This window comes from Rhagoletis zephyria, unplaced genomic scaffold (assembly GCF_001687245.7).
Source record: "Rhagoletis zephyria isolate East Lansing unplaced genomic scaffold, Rhagoletis_zephyria_1.1 Rzeph_scaffold_00125, whole genome shotgun sequence".
NCBI lineage: Eukaryota > Metazoa > Arthropoda > Insecta > Diptera > Tephritidae > Rhagoletis > Rhagoletis zephyria.
The window spans coordinates 246608-255758 of NW_016157209.1; the positions used below are offsets into that span (position 1 = coordinate 246608).

At 35.7% G+C, this 9151-nt stretch overlaps 1 long non-coding RNA gene across 1 annotated transcript; it reads right to left on the bottom strand.

Annotated features, from left to right (window-relative positions):
• Positions 1–1357: 1357 nt before the first annotated feature.
• LOC108380080 (uncharacterized) lies at positions 1358–8069 on the bottom strand. Its single transcript, XR_001849533.1, has 3 exons — positions 7960–8069; positions 2004–2005; positions 1358–1395 (listed from the first exon to the last, which is right to left on the bottom strand). It is a non-coding gene; the product is annotated as an uncharacterized LOC108380080 (long non-coding RNA).
• Positions 8070–9151: the final 1082 nt, after the last annotated feature.

Sequence of the window (9151 nt, forward strand, 5' to 3'; positions counted from 1 at the left end):
AAATTGCCTTTTTTTATTGAAAAATTTTTTAAATTTTTATATTGGTTAGAGTTATAAAAAAAGTTCCAACGAGTACAGCAATTTCTCTTCAACAGTTCGAAAATCCAACAAATTGCCAATGTAAAAATATCATGCCGTCGTCCCCCCTTCATTAAATAGAGCATCTTTTTCTTAAGTCGTTGATTGGAACGAATCGAGGATATAGGAGGACAAAAATGTTTACTCCATATGTATTTGACAGATTATAATTGGGGTGTTCACAGTTCGTTCCAAATTGTGTCTGAAAATGTAGACGTCTACATTTTGAGACATCTTTAGCATCAAACTGTGAGCACCCCTTTCTAGCAGTCGTCGCAAAATCGTCTCAAAACTTTGCTGGTGTTGCCAGATATTTCTTCCTTGCGTGCATTTCTTATATGTCGCCTTTCGATTTTGTTTCTGAAAAATTGTAATTATTTAACTTAATTACCAATTCGTAATATTTGTTATTTATTTTCCTTGATTTGTTTCTTTTCATCAGAAATTGCGCTCAAATTAAATGCAAATACAGAAAACGTGCCCAATAAATAAAAAAATGAGATTAGTATTGCCATAATGCAACCCTGCTGCGAAGTTGCAAAATGTAGACGCTTAAAGTGTGACAAAATGTAGACGGCGTCGTTATCCAATTTTGTATGGGAAACAACAACACCACCGATTTTACGGTTGGAAAACGTCTTAAAGGCTGCGTTTCTTTATACATTCCGGATAATCCCATTTCATAGCCGGAATAAACAGAATGCGTTTGAAATATACGTTAACATATCATCAGGAACGTTCTAAAGAATAAGTAAACAAAAAAGTTTATTCCAAACGTTCAGAATGAATAAAGAAATGCAGCCAAAATGTAGACGTCTACATTTTGAGACACTATTTGGAACAAACTGTGAACACCCCAAATGAAATTTGGTATCTTTCGTTGTCAAGGATTTCGAAATTGATATCAAATTTTCAAAATTCAAAATGGCGTATACAATATGGCGGAAGATGTCTTTAAAAATGTATAGATTGTTATAAAGCTTGGTATCCAGAGATTTTCGTCGCCACTGGTTTCGAAATTGATATTAAATTTCAAAAATCGAAGTGGCGGATTCAATATGGTGGATCACTTTTTTTTAAATTATAGTTTGTTATGAAACTTGGTATTCAGAGATCCTCGTTATCTTTGATTACGAAATTGAAATTAAATTTTCAAAATTCAAAACGCCTTGTTCGGGACGCAATATTTGATCCGCCATATTGAATTTTTGAAAATGAGTAAATATCAAGCTTCATAAAAATTTATACATTTTTGAAGAAATCGTCCTCCATATTGGATCCGCCATTTTGATTTTTGAAAATTGAATATTAATTTCTCTACATGTCATGGTGAAGCCCTCCGATACTGTTATTGTCCTGGGTGACTTCAATCTTGCGGGTGTTTCTTGGGATCTAATAGATAGTATTCTAGTACCATATTCCTCTCGTGATCCCTTCAATCAATTTTTGAACGATCTTTCAGACCTTAGTCTTTACCAGATCAACTCTATTAGTAATAACTTAGGTAAATGTCTGGATTTAGTTTTTGTGGACGACGTTTCTAACGTCACAATAGCTCCTAGTTATGCTTTGATTACACCTGTTGATTCTCACCACCCACCACTAGAATTGTCCTTGATAAATTCACGCAACTCATGTTGCTTTATCAGTAAAAAATCAAGAGCGGAGCGTTACTAATTTAAAACAGCAGATTATAGTAAACTTAAAGTATGTTCACATATCAATATAACCTCAATCAAAGCTCGTTTTTTAATCACACCGTTTACACAGGCAAATCGCAGATTATTAGCCGTCAAATTTGTTGTGCCTGTTATTCTCACATCTCAAGGAAAAGTTATGTTTCTTCTCTGTGCCACTGTGATCACGTTTTTCTGCTATAATAAGCAATATAAATATATTTTAACTTAAAATTTTATTAAAAATACCACTACAAACCTCTTTTCCTTGCTAGCGTCCATTTTTGTTTACTTTTACACTTGCCATTTCTCCTCTTTTTCGCGAAAACAATCGATAAAACTAGGATGGACACCGAAAAGTTATCGGTTAAATCTGAGATTATTTTATAATTACAGATTAACAAGAGACGAATTTTATGTCTAATCTCTTGTTCTAATTACAGATTAGGGTGTTAATCTCGAAAATGAGGATAATCTACTTATATGTGAACCTAGTATTAGGTTAGATATATCGAAGGTAACTTGGGCCCCAGTATGATGGGAATGCTGAAGATAGTGCCTTACATTTTAGCAATTCCTTACGCCATATTTTCAGTAAAATCATTCCTCTTGTTAAGGAAGCTAACGTAACGTCTAACGCTCAGTGGTTTACTGGCGAATTAAAACGCTTAAAAAATCAAAAATCCAAAGCATTTAAGCTTTTTAAAAAATCTGGCTTGTCTTCTCACTACTCCGCGTACTCCATTCTTAGGCATAAATACAATGTATTGAACAAAAAGTGTTACAATAATTATATTAACAGGGTTCGACTCAATATAGTTTCTAATCCCAAATCGTTTTACGCCTTTGTGAACACAAAGCGTAAGACTAACGGTTATCCCTCAACATTGAAGTTAAATGATTTATATTCGGATTTTGCTACGAATCGTAGAAATAGTATGCTGCAATCCGAATCGTATTTTCGAACTTTCGAAATTCGTAACAACGACATGCCCAAAAACGAACGAGTAAGCTTTTTTGCGTAATTTTGTACGAAAACAATTCTATGTCGAAGGCGAAATATAAGATGTAAATCAATGTGTGTTTGCAAGAAATATTGGTGGTGTTCATTTAAACAGATAAATTTGCCTTACGCATATACGTATATTTTTATCCACTGTTTTATATAAACAAGCAAATAAGAATCTTTGTTGCCCCTTATCGAGAAACTTGCGTCCGGCTTAGTTATTTGTACAACGATTTTCTGTTGTTGTGTCCAAACGTATAGCCCGAACCCAAAAACTTTAACATACACGTGTAATCAAAGGATTCACATTTTTTTAAGATAAATGTTTAAAATTTTCTATCACTAGCTTATTAATAAACTCGTTTTGCACTATGCACTTTTTTGCGAATTTCGACGTGGGTTCTGCGCAGAAGTACTGTGGACGGCGTAGCCGGAGTGATATGCACAAGAAATGTTGTATACTTTTGACATGCGGAAGCCCCTCTTCCCCGCAACACAGAAAGGAGAATTCTACTTAGTAAGGGTTATAATCCCTAAGCGCGGCCGAAGGCAGAAGCAAGCCTAACAAACTGCATATTTTCAATGGCTTGTAAGAAGCTGTTATTGCATTAACTTGTGGTTCAACAATTCAACCAGAAGCTGACATAGATGCACCAATGGTTACTATGCTCGGCAGCTCCGCATACCTTTGTGAGTCCATTGCCATAGCGCGCTCTTACTCCGCTGCTATAACTGCAAATGCATCAGAATCCATAATTTTCCTCAAAATATTGAAAATCAATAAATTTTACTATAAACAAGCACATGATAGTGCTTTTTTAATTCCTTTCCACTTTGTTTTCCTTCATTCAGCTATCTTCGAAAAACAACTCATAGCTGGCAATGCTGCACATGTTTCTGCAGGGGTTGCAGCATGTGGATTTGCTGGTTTCTTCGAGTAAAACTATTCTGCCAGTTCTACATCTTCCCAACTAAATTCGAATCTATCTAGCTACCCATTCTTTCTGCCATCAAATCCGATATTGCATCCGAATTCCATCGATATCTGCTGCGGACGTCCTCATTCATTTGAATTGTTTGAAAATTTCATATACAGCTGGCCCAGACGGTATACCCACAAGTGTTCTTAAAAGTTGTGCAGAGTATTTGTATAAGCCTCTGACAAATATTTTTAATGCTTCCCTAAAACAGGGTGTCTTCCCATCTTCCTGGAAGGATTCGTTTATCTTGCCACTTTATAAANATCTTCCTGGAAGGATTCGTTTATCTTGCCACTTTATAAAAATGGAAGTAGGACTAACATCGTAAACTATAGAGGAATTGCTATTCCTAAAGTTGTTGATAAAGTTTTTGAGGCAATCGTTACGGAAGAACTATCTCACTCTATTACTTCTGCTATTGATCTATCGCAACACGGTTTTTGCAAAGGTAAATCAACTGTATCCAATCTTCTTGAATTCACTACTTATGTGTCTAATGGGTTTAAAAACAATCTTCGAACGGACGTGATTTACACTGATTTCAGCAAGGCATTTGATAAAATATCTCATTCAACCCTTATATATAAACTTGATCAAATTGGTTTCCCTCCTATTCTTCTCAACTGGCTTTCTTCTTACTTAGTGGATAGGAAACAAAGAGTAATTTTTAAAAATTGTGCCTCCTGGCCAATACATGTCATGTCAGGCGTACCTCAGGGCAGCCATCTTGGTCCCGTCTTGTTTATTTTGTTTATAAATGACCTTCCTAAGGTGTTGAATTACTCGAACTGTGTAAAAAGTGTAAATTCATGACCTTCTCTAGAAAATCGTTCTACCCAAATATATNCAAATTCGTATATGATATCTGACCACAATGTTGAGCAAGTGACCAATTTCATTGACCTAGGTGTAACTATGGATCCGAAACTAGAATTCAAGTCTCACATAAACTCCTGCGTGATTAGGGCTAGAGGATTGTTGGCTTTTCTTAAGCGCTGGGCCAAGGAGTTCAACGATCCTTATGTCACTAAAGTTCTCTTTACCTCTCTAGCTAGACCGATTTTGGAGTATGCATCTATATATGGAATCTCTAGCTATCAAATTCATAGTGACAGGCTCGAATCAGTGCAGAAACAGTTCCTGTTATTTGCCCTCAAAAATTTATGTTGGGACTCGTCTAAAAATCTCCCACCCTACAAGGATCGCCTGAAGCTTATAGATTTGCCGACGCTTCAGAGTCGTAGAGAGATGCTTGATGTTCTTTTTTTAATTAAATTAATGAACGGGATGGTCAGTGTCCCTTTTTACTGGGTGAGATGAATTTTTGTATTCCTACAAGACCCACGAGACATTTTAAACCTATTGTGTTAAGTAAATCAAACTTTGAAATGCATGATGCTTTTCAGTGTTTATGTCAAGATTTTAACAAACATTATGATTGCTTCGACACATCTGAATCCCTTTTTGTAATAAAGAAAACTTTGCTCAACAAGTTAACTAAATAAACTAATATCTGTAACCGTGAACGAAAAAATTACACAATATCTATGACTGCTTAGTACAATTGTAACGGCTTTGTATATTTTCGCGACCGCGTAGGGATCGGAAACTAGGCCTTTTCGACCACGCCCAACAGTTCGTCTATAGCGCGGAGCAGAAACTAGGACTTTCCGCCTGCCTCACATACAAAGTAATGACTACGGGAACATGGATCGGAAGCTCGGCCTTTCCGACCATGATCAATGGCCTGTAAACAGCGCGGAGCGGAAACTAGGTCTTTCCGCCCGCCGCACACAAAAGTAAACTGGAGACTAGGCCTCGCCAGCTACCCAAATTGCTATTGTATATCATTATTATCTTTACAAGTTAATATGTATAATTAGTTCACTCTGTAATATATCAAAATAAATAAATAAATTTCGAAATCAGTGACATCGAAAATCACTGGATACCAAGCATCATAACAATATAAATATTTTTTAAGAAATCATCCGCCATATTGGATTGTGAATTTTGGAAATTTAGTTTAATATTCGAAATCAGCGATGATGAAAATATGGAGTAAACATTTTTGTCGTCATATATTGTCGATTCGTCCCTATGTGCGATGTGAGAAATAAAAAACCGATTTAAAAACAAATGCGAGAAAATTGAACGGTGAAATTTGGTTATACATAGTCGCTTTTTTTAAATTGAACTTGTATTACAAGTAGTGGCTGTTTACATGCCCTTGTTTAAAAGTTGATCGGCGCCTTACACATATAGATTTTTAGTCTGTTCCAATAGCAGTCCGGTTTACAGGATTTAGTCAGAACTTACAGGAAGTCGTTCCTATTGACATAAAACCTGTAAGTGGGAACACATTTGAGAGAGTAACTGAGCAACTGTTCCTAGTCAGAAGTTACAGGATTTAGTCCGGAGTTTTTTTTCCTGTAAGTTCATGAAAAGTGTCAAACGATCAGCTGATTTACATGTGCAAGCAAAAACAAAAAGCGGTGAAAGCAAAGAACCTTATATTTGTTAAAAAATGGAAGTAAACAACGAAATATTTGAATATGTATAGATTTTAATAATTATTTAGTGATATTTCAGCCAAATCAGTGTAGTACCAATGACATGTAAACAAACCGTCTGACGTTTTTACAGGAAATAGTGCTTTTTGCGTTCCTATGCACTTCTGCATCTGTTCTCCTTTTACTCTCATTTGAGAGCGTAAAATTGTTGTTTGACAGTTCCACAGGTTTTAGTCCGAAGTTCAAAGGAACAGACTGTTTATTTTAATACTCGAGTCTACGAACAAAAATAGCAAAATTAATTTTTAATAAAAAAGTGTATCTCTCTTTTGGAATTTGTTTGGGACGATTTGGTGGATTGGCTTCTTTTGGCACCAAATTGACCACGTCAGGTCAAAAAAGTGAAAATTTCATGTCTTACCTTGAAAATAAAATATTGAACACTTGTAAACGGCTTTCTATCAAATAAGCAAACTTTTGTATTATTTGTTGTAAGATAATTTTTTTGGTAAATTTTCATATTCAACGGGATGAGCTCTCTTAAGATGTTTGTGATAATTTCCCTTTGCGTTGAAAGCAGACGTACAAAACGCGCAATTGTAGTTTTTTTTGCCAGTATGATGGGGCATGTGTTCCTGAAAATTTTTTACATATCATATACATACATATGTACATATCACTGATTTACTTCAATAGTGTCATAACTAAAAAACCAAACTCGAGAAAAACGGGTTAAAAGTTTTGGATTTATATATCGTCACCTATGGGTGTCAAAAGGTGCCAAGTCCATTTTTTTAAATTGTTCAAGAGAGACGAAAAATCGATGTAGTTTCGTATTATCCGCCATTCTGCATCAAAATCTAAGTTAAAAAAATGGACTTGGCACCTTTTCACCTCCAGAAGCAAAAAGTATGCCAAGCAAAAGTACAGCCAAGAAAACAAATTTGTGCTGCTTTTTTACTCCTCAAAATTGCTGTGGATCTCATTTATTTACTTTAAAAATATCAGCAATGTAATTAAATTTTATGTTTCTGCATAAAAACTCGAATTTGGATGAAACAAAATAAATAATAAAGCGGCTGATTGTCAACGCGCGCAAAAAGATGAGAGTTGGCCATCTTTTCGCTTCGCGCTGTGGCTGAAGCGATCTATATGACATGCTTTGTGCATTTTCATACATTTCATCTTTTCTGTCAAAACGAATCTGTCACTCAACGCGAAGCAAAAGTTTTATCTGACATCGCCTTAATAATGGTGCTTTTGCTGTGCAAGTTATTTTTCTATAAAAATATTACCCAAGCTTTAGCCAAAACCATATACATAAATCTGAGATTCAAACTTTATACAAAATCCATCATAATAACTTGTAAAACGTTGTGAACATTAAAAAAAAAACCAACACGTGAACACTTGAAAAACAACAAGCGAAATGAACTTAAAGAAAGCTTTTTTAACTTAATAATTATAAACATTAAGCTTACAAAACGTTGGTTTTTTGTTTATAAAACGCTTGAAAGAAAGCGTAAACTTATAATATTCAAAAGAAAGATTTTTCTAAGCGTATGAGCATAAACTTATAATTAAGATTCAAAACAAGTTGTTTATAAGCGTATTAATATAAACCTACTCAAAATTTTCAAAAGAAAGCTTTTTATAAACATTTGTATAACCATTTATTTAAACGGTATTTCATTAATAACTTATACATAGATTGTTTGACGTATACCCGTCCTTATTGTAAAACCCTTTATATAACATATGAATGTGATATAGAAACGAAAAGAAATGCAAATTTTCTCTGTACTCATCTACAGTCGCGAAAATATAAATAGGGAACAGACAGCATTCTTAAGCATAAAAAAGTTAAGTATTTAGTTAGTCTGTTCCTTTGAACTTCGGACTACAACCTGTGGAACTGTCAAACTACACTTTTCCGCTCTCAAATGAGAGTAAAAGGAGAACAGATGCATAAGTGCATAGGAACGCAAAAAGCACTATTTCCTGTAAAAACGTCAGTCGGTTTGTTTACATGTCATTTGTACAACACTGATTTAGCTGAAATATCGCTAAATAATTATTAAAATCTATACATATTCAAATATTTCGTTGTTTACTTCCATTTTTTAACAAATAAAAGGTTCTGAGCTTTTACCGCTTTCAGTGTTTGTTTGCACATGCAAATCAGCTGATCGTTTGACACTTTTCATGAACTTACAGGAAAAAATACTCCGGACTAAATCCTGTAACTTCTGACTAGGAACAGTTGCTCAGTTACTCTCTCAAATGTGTTCCCACTTACAGGTTTTATGTCAATAGGAACGACTTCCTGTAAGTTCTGACTAAATCCTGTAAACCGGACTGCTATTGGAACAGACTACTTGTTACGTGCAGCAGCTTTCAATTACTTCGATATATATTCCGCTTCATCGCCGCCATTCTCATGGATGAAGGCTTCTAAAAGAAATGTTATACCGTGCAGATTGTAGGAGGAAACACGAGTTGTTGGCGGCGGCGTGTGGGAGGTGGTGCAGTTGTCTGTTGTGTGGTCTGTCGTGGTTGTGGTGTGGTTTATTGTGTTGTGGTGCTGTGGTGCTGTGGTGTTTGTGTTAAGCTGCTCAGGTGGACTGGGGTTTGCCGTGAAGGCTGCTCTGTTTGAGCATGGGTCCGTAGTCCTGAGCAGACTCTGAGGTGATTCCACCCGACGCAAGCATTGCACTTGACTGAGGTGGAGTTGTGGTGTAGGTTTCTGGCCCTGGGTTTGACTCGCTGCCAGCTCCTGAGCAGAGAATGCGTAGCAAATGTAGCCCTATGGACGAACAACTACTGAGATACTTCGTCGATGTAAACGGATTTAGATCGCCGAAACAACAGCGCTTGGTCGGGTAAACCCCCCCCCCC